Genomic DNA, 12,893 nt, shown 5'->3' on the forward strand with positions numbered 1-12,893 from the left:
TATATATATATATATATATATATAATTGTATCATATGTGTGTCACGTATGTTGGTGTGTAGTTGCTGAAATATTTTCGCACTTTGTAGCAGGCTGTTTTGTTAGAGTGATGGGGTCTGTCACCATGCAGATCTTCTCAGTTTCACAAGGTCCTATTTATTACTTGTTGTTCTTAGTGTTTGCATTATTGGTGTCTGTTTAGAAGTCTTTTCCTGTGCCAATGAGTTCAAGACTATCCCTCACTTAGTCCTCTATCAAATTCAGTGTATCTTGCTTTATGTTCCAGTTCTTGATCCATTTTGAATTGATTTTTTTTTTGTTTTGGTTTTGGTTTTGTTTTGGTTTTGGTTTGGTTTTTTGACCATTTGTTTAAGGTGGTGTTGTTCTTTCAGTGTGTAGTTTTGGACTGTTTGTAGTATAAAAAAAAAATCATAGGTGTGTGGACTTATGTTGGGATCTTCAACTTGATTCCATTAATTGATGTGTCTTTTTTTTTTTCTAATTCTAAGACCTTGCTGTCATTTTTAATGCAGTACAGTATGAGATTGGGGGTGTGGATACTTCCAGCACATTTATCACTTTTCATTATTCAGTATTGTTTTTAGCAACCCTGTTTATTTTTAATGTTTCTATATAAAGCTAAAAATTTTCCTTATAATGTCTATGAATAATTGGTGGGGATTGTTTTGAATCTTTATATTGCTTTTGGTAGGATGGCCATTTTCACTGCATTAGTCCCATTGATTTATGAACATGGTATATCTTTCTGTCCTATGATATCTTCCTTAATTTCATTCTTCAGTGTCATAAAGATTTTATTATTCAAGTATTTAAATTGGTTGGTTGGAGTTATCCCAATTTAACTTTTGAGGCTATAATGAAAGGCATTGTTTCCCTGATTTTTTTCTCAGTCTATTTGTCATTTTTGTATAAGAAGGCTAACTGTGTTGTGCATATTAAGTTTGTGTTCTATGACTTTGAGGAAAGTATTTTTCAGCTGTAGAAGTTTCCTGGTAAATTTTTGTGGTCTTTTATGAATAAAATCATATTGCCTGCAGAGAAAGATATTTTGACCTCTTCCTTTTTTATAGATATTTCCTTGATCTCCCTCAGTTGTCTTATTGTTCTGGCTAAGGCTTAAAGTTCTATAGGTATGAAGAAAATAGACAACTTTGTTTCATTCCTGGTTTCAGTGAAAAAGCTTTGAGTTTTTCTCTATTTAGGTTAATATTGACTGTGGGGTAGTTGTAAATAGCATTTATTATGTTATGTATATTTCTTGTGCTTCTTGTGTCTTCATATATTTTCAGTTTTCTGGACAGGGTTTCTCTGCCTTGGCTATCCTGGACTAGGCTGGCCTCAAATTCAGAGATCCATCTGAATTTGCTTCCAGACTGCTAGGATAAAAGCAAACAGGACCACTGCCCAACTGTCTATTCAGGACTTTTATTATGAAGAAGTGTTAGATTTTGTTGAAATCTAAAGAAATGGTCATATGGTCTCATCTTTCAATCTGTGTACTTGGTAGATTATATTAACTGATCTGAGTATATTGAGCCATCCACATATCACTGGAATAAAGCCTATTAGATCACAGTGGATGTCCTTTGTAATGTGTTCTTGTATTTTATTGAGAATTTGTAATTTTTTTTCTTTGTTGGGTCTTTATAGGATTTAGGTATGAGGATTACTGTGGCCTCATAAAAAGAATTAGTCTCTATTCTTTCTGTTTCTATTTTGTGAAATAATCTGAAGACTGTTTGCTAATTCTTCCTTGAATGTCTGGTAGAATTCTCCACTAACACCATCTGGCCCTGAGCTTTTTTCATGATAAGAGACTTAATTATTATAGATGTGTTTTAAATGATTATTTGATCTTGATTTAATCTTGGTAGATGGTATGTATCAAGAAAATTTCCCATTTCTTTTAAGTTTTCCAATTTGGTGGAATGTAAATTTTTAAGTATATACATATGTTACTCTGAATTCCCTCAGTTTCTATTGTTATTATTTCAATTTCATTTTGCTATTCTTCTGTTGATTAATTAATTAATTTAGTTAATTTGGTCAAGTATTTATTAAACTTATTACTTTTCTCAAGAATCAACTTTTTATTTCATTGATTATTTATATTATTTGGTTTTTTTGTTTCTATTTTATTGACTTTAGCCCTAAGTCTATTTCTTGCTGTAGATTCCTCTTAAGTATTATTTCTTCTTTTTGTTCTAGAACTTTCAAGTATGCCACTAAGTTACTAACATGAGATACTTTCATTTTTATAGGCAATTAGAATGTTATGAACTTGCATGTTAGAACTACCTTTATTGTGTTCCATAAGTTCGAGTATGTTGCTTTGAATTTCATTCAATTCTAATAATTTTTATCACTTTCTTAATTTCAGTCATGATCCATTTTTTATTCTATAGTAAGTTATTCAGCTCCCCTGAGTTACAAATTTTCTCTTGTTTCTGTTATTGTTAATATCCAGCTTTAATCCATGGTTGCTAGGTAGGATACAGGCATTATTTCAATTTTCTCTTATCTGTTGAATCTTGCTTTATGTCCAAATACATGGACACCTCTAGAGAAAGTTCCATGAGCTGCTGAGATGATGATGCGTGTGGGCATGTGTTTGTGTGTCTGTGTGTGTGTGTGTATGTGTGCATGTGTGTGTGTGTGTGTGTGTGTGTGTGTGTGTGTGTGTGTGTGTGTGTGTGTGTGTGTGTGTGTGTGTGTTCCCGCATGAGTGTGTGCACACATGAGTGAAATGCTCTGCTGGTTCATGTTTTCTGATGTCACCTAGCTCCAGCATTTTTCTGCTTAGTTTTTGCCTGAATAATATGTCTATATGTATCTATGATGGTAAGATGTGTTTCTTGAACTCAACAGAAGGATGGATCCTATTTTCAAATCCAATCTGTTATTTTTTGTCATTTTAGCAGGAATTGAAGCTAGTGATGTTGATAGATATCAGTAAGAAATGTTTGTTGACCCCCTTTATTTTGTTGTTATGGTATAAGTTTGTTCTACTCTTTTGATTTGCTGGTCTGGGATTATTTACTCCTTGTGTCTTCTTATGTGTGGGTAACTTCTTTAGGTTGAATTTTGTCTTGTTCTGTTTTGTTTGGTTTGGTTTGTTTTTCTAGTACCTTCTGTAGAGCTGGATTTGTGGTTAGATACTGCTTAAATTTGGTTGCATCATTATGTTTTTCTTTCTCTATCTATTGTGGCTGAAAGTTTTTCCGGGTGTGGTAGTCTGAGCTGGCATCAGTTTTCTGTTCTTTTCTTTTTTTAAAATATGCATTTATTCTCTAATACAGGTCAAAGCCTATATAGTATACTTAAATACAATTAAGTTGTAAACATGATATTTTGTAGAACTGGCTTTTAGACTCTCCACAGAGAAATCAGGTGTTATTTTAATGGGTTTATAATATATGTTATTTGGTCTTTCCACCTTGCAATGTTTAATATTTGTTCATTTAGAGTTCTCAGTGTTATGTGTTGTGGAGAATTTCTCTTTTTATTAGTGTATTTAGTGTTTTGTACAGTTCTTGAACATTGGTAGGTAACTGCTTATTTAGGTTAGAAAAAATTTTCCTCCATAAACTCTTAAAAAATAATTTTGTTGGACCTGAATATCTTCCCCTTCCTCTATTTCTACTATTTGTAGATTTTCTCTTTTCACGGTGTCCCAGATTTCCTAGAAATTTTGTGGATATTTTTTAGATTTGAAATTTCCTTTGACTGAGTATCCCTTCCTCTATTGTGTCTTTAATGCCTGAGATTCTCTCTCCCATCTCTTGTTCTCTAGGTGAGCCTTACTACTGAGTTTTTGTTTGACTTGACTTTCTAAATTTTTCATTTCCAGGTTTACCTTAGTTTAGGTTTCTTTTAGTAATTCTGTTTTTACTTTTGTCTTTTGAACTGTTTTATTATTTAATTCCACTTTTTGTGTTTTTACAGACTTCATTAATGGATTTATTCATATCTTCTTTGAGGTCCTTCAGCATGCTCATAAATATTTTAAAATCTTTTTCTTGTGCTTCAGCTATATTGAATTTCTCAGTGCTACAGTTGTTGGCTTCTGTGTTGTGGTGAAAACATATTGTCATTCGTGTTAATGATTATGTTTTTGTGCTTCTTACTGGGAATCTGAGATACAGATGGTTGTGATTGTAGGTGTTCATGTCTTTGTTGGGTAGGTATTGCTTTCCTTGGTTTCTGTTGCCCTCACTTGATCTTTGAAGCATGTGATGACTGTGGGTTTCATATTAGGGAATGCTTCTGATCCCTTGCCAGGTGTTGCCACAGGGTGTGTCATGTAGAATGTGTTTCTTAGGTAATTGACAGCCTACATGAAGGAACAGTGAATGGCTAGAAAGGGGCAGGGAACCGAAAGTCTCTTCTAGGCTGAGGAAAGTTGTGTCTGCCATGAAATAAAACAGAGTTCCCAAGGACTAGAAGCAGAGTGGAAGGACAAGCCCCTGCAAATGGTATCCTACAGGTCTGAGGGTGAAACTGAGTAATTTGCAATAAATGACAGGAAGCGATGTGAAGAACTCATGCCTTTCTAATTTCCAGGCCAGAGTGACCAGTGTGCTCCCAGGTAGAGAGTCCTTGTGGGTATTGGCAGGTGACACAAAGAGTTGGAGTGTGAGGGGAAGGCTGTATTCAATACAAGGTTCTCTCTAGTGTGCATTTTATCTATAGGGAAACTACAATATTTCCTTCGGAGCAAATATTTGATTATATATTTTACTTAACTTTAAATCTTACTATGGCTTTTGCTGTTCTTGTTATATTCATATGTAAAATGTCTTTCCATGTGTGTTATAAGTATTTATTCTGCTAGTTTTCAGTAAGACAAAAGTGTTCATATTTAAAAGTATAGCTTTTTATTTTTGTGCTATAAACATAAAATGGATACCTATTTTAAAATTATAGGAAATTATTCTATGAATTTCCTAAGGAAATGTTTTCATCCTATAAATACTCCTCTTATTTCAGAAGAATTATGGTTATCTATTGTGACAGCATTATTTATGAAATAAACAAATTTTCTTCACAGATTTGAGGATGTGCTTAAGGTATGCTTAGTTTGTACTTAGAATGTGCTTAGTGTGCAAGTGTATGTGTGTGTGTGTGTGTGTGTGTGTGTGTGTGTGTGTGTATATGTATGTGTGTATGAGTTTGTGTGTGTGATATGTATAGAGCTGGGTTCAGCTCTTAACCTTCCTAATGAGGTGTATTAACATATCTTTATGCTCATGGTTCAAGATCCCATTGTTTAACTATAATAACTTTATACGGTATTGAAGTGTCCACTAGACATTTTATGGTTCCTATTCATGGTTCTTATATTAAGGAATCTTCCTCAACATATTGAAAGTTTAGTGATATGTTTATTGTAGCTTTATTGAGCTCTAATAAATGCCCATTAAGAGTTCAACTCCATGAACTAAGCATATCTGCATGGCTGCCACGCAAGCCAAGGTAGCAAATTACTTCTAATGTCTTCTGAGAGCTTCTAGGGTCAATCAGAAAGCAGAAGGAAGGGGGCAGTTGTCTCAGGTAGCTGAAAGTACAAGGCTCTCCCAGAGAATCTCTCTGAAGATGAAATCTAATTGCTTGTTTGGAGGTTCCTTCCAATTGTTCAATCTGTTTTTCATTGTTCACAGAGATGGGCAAGTCCAGATGCACTGTTGGCCTATGTCTGTCATGGCCACATGACTTCCCACAAACTACCCAAAGCTGCTTTTACACATCTTTCATGTAACAGTCAAGGGAGACAAGTGTGCTTACTGAGTAGAATAATCTCCCAGCAAGTGCTCTGGTTGCTCTTTCTTTCTCCCTGGATACTGACATGAGTTTATTCTCCATACTGTAAACTATCTTGTATATACAGTCTGAAAAGACCTGAAATGGGGTGACAGATCTCCTGTGTCTCCCCAGGGGAACTAGAGACAAATCTAGAGCTTCAGACTTTGACTCAAATTCTCAGCTGTCCTTTGCTGGCATTAGAATGTATCCTCTTCATCATGATTTGATTCTAGGATTAGAGATTCATGCCTCACAGAGGTTCCCCAGTTCCTCTCTGGAGGGTCTAAGCTATAAAAACATTGATTCCTGAAGGTAACCAGAGCTGCTCTATTTTCCCTTGGGTCCAGTGAGCCCCAGCAATATGAGAAAGTTAGGAGCCCCTTCGGGGTAATGATGCTGAGAAAGAATGTTCAAGTGATTATTGACTACTCACTGATGTTACAAAGTTTAAGGCTTAGCTGTGCTGCCTCCTGGTGGAAAAATGTGATCCTTGCACATCCTGATGGGTAAGCAACTGTTCTCCCTTAATAGATGTCTCTGACAAATGAATTTCAAAAAGTCTCTGAGGCTTTGTATACAAGAATGTATATGATAGTGTGTTGCCAATTATATTATCTTACTGCCAAATTAATTTGTAAATATATACTCTATGGTAAATAACAGAATTCTGATAAATATTTGTTCTTAAATATAACATGTATAGCATATTGGATAGAGGATCATATAACAACACTGTACAAAAAGAGATTACAAGCAAGCATCTAAAAGTGAGCGGCCCTCTGATGGCCAATCTCCACGTCACAGAGTAAATATGAGATCGGACTGGTTCCTTTCATCCACCAAACGAGGATGGCTTTTTCATAGTTTTTCTACCTGCAAAGGTCCTGAATGTATCCAGCCAGCCATTTATACAGAAAAGTTGTCTAACTGGATCTGTGGCACCTCTTCAAGCTTCTTTGCTCTGAACATTTTATGTTTCCACTGTTATGTGGACTTTATGTCCAGATATCAAAGATAGAATTTCTTCTTGCTGCCCTGCTCTCATGAAGCTTACTTACTGTTTGCCTAGAACTCTAGACCTGCCTGGAACCTAGCTAAGCTATAGAGTATCTTTGGTTGGTGCTGGCTGCCCCACACCCCAATAGAGTATGAGCCCCTCCATGTCTGTCTTTTTGACTATTTTCTCATATCTTATAGTTGATCTTGTTTTTCCTACTGTTAGTAATTCCATACATTAAAATTCCTTGGTTTAATTGCATCCGTAATTTCTATATCCTGATTGAACCCACTACAGAGACAGCTTCGACCCATAGCTCTAAAGACTCTATCGCAAAAGCTCAGTGGGTCAATATTTAAATTATTTCACTAATTTACTACTTTGAATACAATTTAAATTTATTTAATTTATTATAAAATTATATCATGCAACATTTTTCAAATTATAAGAATTTTTCAACTGCATTATCTCAGAAAACCCCACCCAAATGTTAGGTGGATCTCGGGGGAAGCCTGTGCAAGAGGGGGAGGATAACAGAACGCAACCCAAAGAATCAGCTAAGCATAGTTCATAGGGGTTCACAGAGACGGAAATGACAATCATCAGCCTGCATGAGTTTGTACTAGGTTGTCTGCACACATGGTGTGGTTGTTTAGCTTGGGTGTTTGTGGAATGCCTAAGAGTGGGAGAGAATGTGTCTCTGACTCTTTCGCCTGCCTTTGGGACTCTTCCTCCTCCTGGGTTGCTTCATTCAACCTTGCTATGAGGGTTTGTTCCTGTGCTTATTGCATTTCCTCATGCTGTGCTTAGCTAATATCCCTGGAAAGCCTGTTCTTTTCTGAAGAGAAATGGTGGAGAAGTGGATGTGGGAAGTAGGGGAGGTAAAGAAAGGGAACTGGGAGGAATGGAAGTAGAGGAGACTGTGGTTGTGATGTATTGTATGAGAGAATGCATGAAAAAGGAAAGAAAAAGAAAAAAAAACTTTAAGCTAAACCAGTGCAGTATTCATTGCCATTGTGGATTTTGTTTCTGTTCTCAAAAGCCAAGACAAGGTGCTGGATGCCACCCTGTTTAGATTGCAAGTGTGTGTGTGTGTGGGGGGGGGGGGCTTCAACCTTATTTTCTCAACTGTATATTATGTCAATGAAAACATGGCCTGCCAAATATGTTACTCAATACCGCCCTCTTGTGGTCTGGTATCTATCAGAGCTATACTTAATACTTTGTAAATAACATTGATGGCCCCCAGGGCCTACCTCCTTACAGCAAATTTCACCCCAAAAGAAATTTTATATAACACTGAAAGGCAGCCAAAACCCATAGGGAATATTTTTACTTGTCCCTCTTTTCAGGTTTTTCTTACATTCCATTATAATGTACTTAAAATTATTAAAGTAAGACCTGTGTAGATTCATTAAAAACTAAAAGTACAAGTCCTTTCTTGATGAAAATTAGATTTTATTATTCTATTCTTCTGTAAAATGTATCTCTAAAATCATTTCTACATGGCATACATAACATTTAAATTTTTAATTTTTAATACTTTCAGTTCTTAGAGAAATACAAACATTATGCTTTTACTATAAGTTGATAAAGAGGGATTTTCTTTGTAACACATCAGAGGTCGATAAACTTGTTTAGAAACAATGGAATACTTAAAAATATTGAATATATCTCAAATCTATGATAGTATTGACAAGAAAAATAATATTAGTGAAGTTTCCCTATCCATTAGACAACATACAAAAACTGATTATATCCAGAAATTCTGCCTGTAAATTAGTGCCAGGTTAAAGGTCATGTTTTCTGGACTGAGATATTCTGTTAGTGTCTTTCTAGTTTTCTCGCATGAGGTATTCCTATTTTCTCAACTGTATACTATATGCTAATGAAAAATTACTTGTAATTTATTGATCTGCAAAATTTGTGGTTAAAATTATCACTTAATTTTATGTAGATAATTGTCAACATGGTAGAGTCTCTCACATAGAAGACTCTCACCAACCTTATGAACACCAGCTTGTTTCAACATCGAGGCTAAGAAACAGTCCCAGAGGGTGGACTGGGCAGAGCATTGCTTTTGCCCGTGGTCGACTGTTGGATTGGAAAGAACTGTGCTTTGAGAATATTTTCCTAAACCCATGACATCTGTCTCCTTGAATAAAATAGGAAAAGAGACTACCGTGTGTCAGACTGCGGTTTCTGCCTCACTGCTTCAGGGGAGGCAAAACACAGGGATGCCAGGCTGCAAGTCAGCCTCTGGGATCCAGAGCACTGCCAGAAAGTTACTCAGGGAAGGCAGAATGCAGTCCAGTATAGGGGGCCCAGTGTGCGACCTCCTCCCTAGCCAAAAAAACCTTGTGACTCAAAGCCAGCCTTCGCCTAGAAGAGGCTCTACCACCTGGAGTGAGCCAAACAAAAGGCCCTTTGTCTGCTGCTAACTCTCTCAGAAGTACCAGTTAAGAGCCACCTCCCATCGAGCTCCGGAAACACCCAGGGAGCCTAGAAACTTGCTTTCATTTTTTTTTTTTTTGTGAAATATATATATATATATATATATATATATATATATATATATATATATATATATATATATATATATATACCTGACTTCCCTAGTAAAAGTGACTTTGATCAGACAAAATCCGACTTGGCCGGTTGATTCCTCTCGCAGCGTCGAACACCATTATTTTTCCCAAGCTCCTGCTTTCCCCTCCAGGAGAAGCCAGTTCGTGTTACCTCTGGCGGTTACAGCAGTGTGTGTTTTCTGGATGAGAAACAGTGAGATCTGGTACAGGTGCTGTGGTTCTCAAACTCCTGTGTGCCCAGACACCACTGGGGACTTTTAGGAGTTGGGAATGGGATCTCCGCCCTGCGCTGAGCCCGGAACTAGGCAGTTGCCTGAGGCAACTGCCAGCCTTGGTCCCTCAACCCGCGGGAGAAACAGGATTCTGGTATAGGTCGGCAAGACGTTGGCGAAGAAAAAATGACAGACATGACACAAGGAAGTGCAGGATCTGAATGTATACTCTCAAAATTATGCATCAGACCTTTATGGTCATTACAAATGAAAAAGAAAAGTCAGGCGGCTCAGCGGTCAAGGTACATGTGAGGCCATCTGAAAGTTACACTGGGCAACCACACCAAGTTTCACAGGCGTCTTTTTAACTGGACACTGTACAGATCCTCACTGATTCTCGTTCCTGTGTGGAGATATGTAGTGGTCACTCAGTTACATGGTTATGTTCAGATTATTTTTCATGAATTTTTAACTAAGGTGTAAGAACTATATATGTCCCTGTGCCCTTTCCTTGGGCATCATACACTCTCACCCAGGATCTGAGCATCAGAATGTCCCCTGTGCAGGAGAACAGCTCAGTAGGAGCAGCAGCATAAGCATTAGTAACATTGAGTCGTTCGTGTTCTGGAAATATCCTCCCACATGTTTCCTGAGGATCTTTCCTGCACACAGCCCTCCAAAGATCTCAAACACTGGATCTATCTGGAAGGAAATTTCTGGCTTGGCTGGGTCAAGGAATCAAGACAGATCAATTCAGGCTCCCATGGGGAAATCAATAAACACCAACAAGCTAATGGTACCATAAGAGATGAACTTTATTTCTGTTCTGTGTATTTATAAGGCTTCGGGAAACAGTTGTCTTTCACCTTCAGTTCTTCTTTGCCTAGTACCAGATTCACTGCCAGGGAGCAGTGAATCTGGTTAAGTGTTAAGAACTGCCAGGGAGAGTAAATAAAGGATCCCATTATCCATGAAACTATTTCAGGAGAGGGAGGAGGGCTGAGTAAAGAGGAGCATCATTGCAAAGTTGATCCTGCTCCATTGTTCTTCATTTCCTCAAGGATTGCGGATCAGCTACAATTTCCAGAGTTGTGGCAACAGCTTGAACTTACTGCAGACTCTCTCTCAGGACACTCAGAACGCTGAGGCTGGCGAAGGTAGAACCGAGGAAATCGGTGTGATATTAAAGAGCAACCTCCCAAGCCAGAAATATAGCAGGTGGAAACACAGCAAGCAGGAGCTGGCGGGGCACTGGGAGGGAGGCATGAAGCAGGAGCCTGGGGACCTTGTTGGGGGCCTTTGGGTGGACAGGTAGCAGAGAGCTTGCACTTCTGTTGGTGTTGCTGGGAGGACATCTTGGAGAAACTTCAGTTATCCTGAAGGGGAAAACATGCAAACATTTTGTTATCCTGGTGAATACAAATCATTTTGCATTGATATTTTCTATGAAGCCTGAAATTGCAACAAAATCTGTGAGTCAAGGAACTATGTCACTATAACCGAGAAGCCCTGGTTTTCTGATATGGAATTAGACCAGCACGGGGTAAGCCAGAATTAGTTAAGCCTTCTCCTTGCTGTCCTAGGACTCTTACTTCAAATGCTTGAAGTACCTGGTGGTTTTCCAAACCTTAATTTAGCTTTTCTCCCATGTTCTACATTGTCCATTTAGCATACTTTGAGCCCAAGTAGATCATTACATCACCTTCCTCCATAGTCTCCCTATGCTTTGTTTGCTGTGTCATGGGTTCTGGCTAAGTTCTCTTCTTCAGTACTGCATGGCTGCTCTTGTCCTCCAGTAGCTTCCTCTCCTCCATGCCTTCCTATCAGCTCAATCTCTAGATAATATTTGCCCTTTCTGGGATGGTACTTTCGATTCATCTTCATAATTTGTATGCCTAAAATTATCCATTGGTTGTTGCTTGTTCTCCATCCTGGACTGGCTTGTACCATTTAGCTTGGCCCTAGTCAAAACATTTATCCCTAAAACAGCCATTGGATTAGTAAGAGGTCTCACCTTATTCTCTTAATATCAGCCAGGCAATGGAACTGGGGAGACCATGTGAGTAGAAGTCTTTTATATATCTACTGCTCCAAACTCAGAATGAGCCATGGATGATGTGAAAGCTGTCTGAAGATCAGGTGGCTGTGATGACAACAACCCACATGCTAGTGGCTCTGTCATTTTGTCACTGTGTCACTCTGGGTCACTACCAGCTCCTTGTGAGTCTCTTCCACAAGTCTTGTTTATATTTCCATAAAGGAAAGAAGATCATAGTTTACAAGGATGTTTATAAGAAAGAAGCTTGGGGCGTTTAATCCCAGCACTTGGGAGGCAGAGGCAGTTGGATTTCTGAGTTCGAGGCCAGCCTAGTCTGCAAAGTGAGGCCAGGACAGCCAGGGCTACACAGAGAAACCCTGTCTCGATAAAAACAAACAACAAAACAAAACAAAACAAAACAACAAAAAGAAGCTTGTGGACTAGACTGAAGTTATACTTTCTGGAAGAACCCAAAGCAAATGGGACAGCAAATTGAAATCTACAGATGCTAGGCCAGCTCAGGATGCAGATAGAGATTTGACAGCTTCACCAAGTTTGGAACCAATAACAAGAGCATTTATGACCACTAGTGGTAGCTCTGCAGATTTGATTCAGATAACAAAAGCACCTAGAACATTAAGCAAAGCAGTGACAGGGCCTTCTGGCAAAGGTGACCATTACTGTCTCCACTACACACAAACCAAGGGACTGAGAGACAGGAAGGAGAAGCTCAAAGTTTGTGCAGTGTTTCCTCAGGAAATTCTGCATCCCAAATCCTGACTACAGACCCAGGCATCTGTTTTGTATTCTCAGGACTTCTTTCCAGTTTGCTTGTGTGCATTCACTGAGATCTCCTTTCTCCCTGCCCAGGAACCTCCTTAGTTTCACATGCTACTCTGAAACCTGTTTGTTTTTCTTAGCCCACTCTTTCAACCTTTTGTTTTTAACTAGTAAACTTTTTTTTTCTCTAGCTTGTCAGTACACAGCAGACAGCATTTCAACCTTCAGTGAATTCGCCCTGCTATGTTTAATTGCTATCAAAATAAAAACAAATTATCAAAGCATTTTAGCAGGTGGACATTATCATAAAATTAGCATGTCCCTTCTCCCCAGAGATGGACAAGGTTGCCTCTTCTGTGTAGTGTTGCTATAAAATGTGAAGTGCATCAGCTTGCAGCTCTGTCTCCAAGGTCTTTTATACCTATAACTCTTCTTTTTTTTTTTTTTTTTTTTTTT

General features: G+C 38.0%; 1 protein-coding gene across 6 annotated transcripts in view; it reads right to left on the reverse strand.

Moving 5' to 3' along the window:
* Window positions 1-9,774, reverse strand: part of LOC116093329 (sperm mitochondrial-associated cysteine-rich protein-like) — a 36,548-nt gene extending 26,774 nt beyond the window's left edge. For 3 of the 6 annotated variants that reach the window (XM_031374662.1, XM_031374661.1, XM_031374666.1), the window contains exon 1: window positions 9,559-9,773. The gene's annotated coding sequence lies outside the window, so the exon portion shown is untranslated. The other 3 variants (XM_031374664.1, XM_031374663.1, XM_031374668.1) reach the window with 3 other exon arrangements.
* Window positions 9,775-12,893: the final 3,119 nt, after the last annotated feature.

The sequence above is a fragment of the Mastomys coucha genome, unplaced genomic scaffold (genome assembly GCF_008632895.1).
Source record: "Mastomys coucha isolate ucsf_1 unplaced genomic scaffold, UCSF_Mcou_1 pScaffold16, whole genome shotgun sequence".
NCBI lineage: Eukaryota > Metazoa > Chordata > Mammalia > Rodentia > Muridae > Mastomys > Mastomys coucha.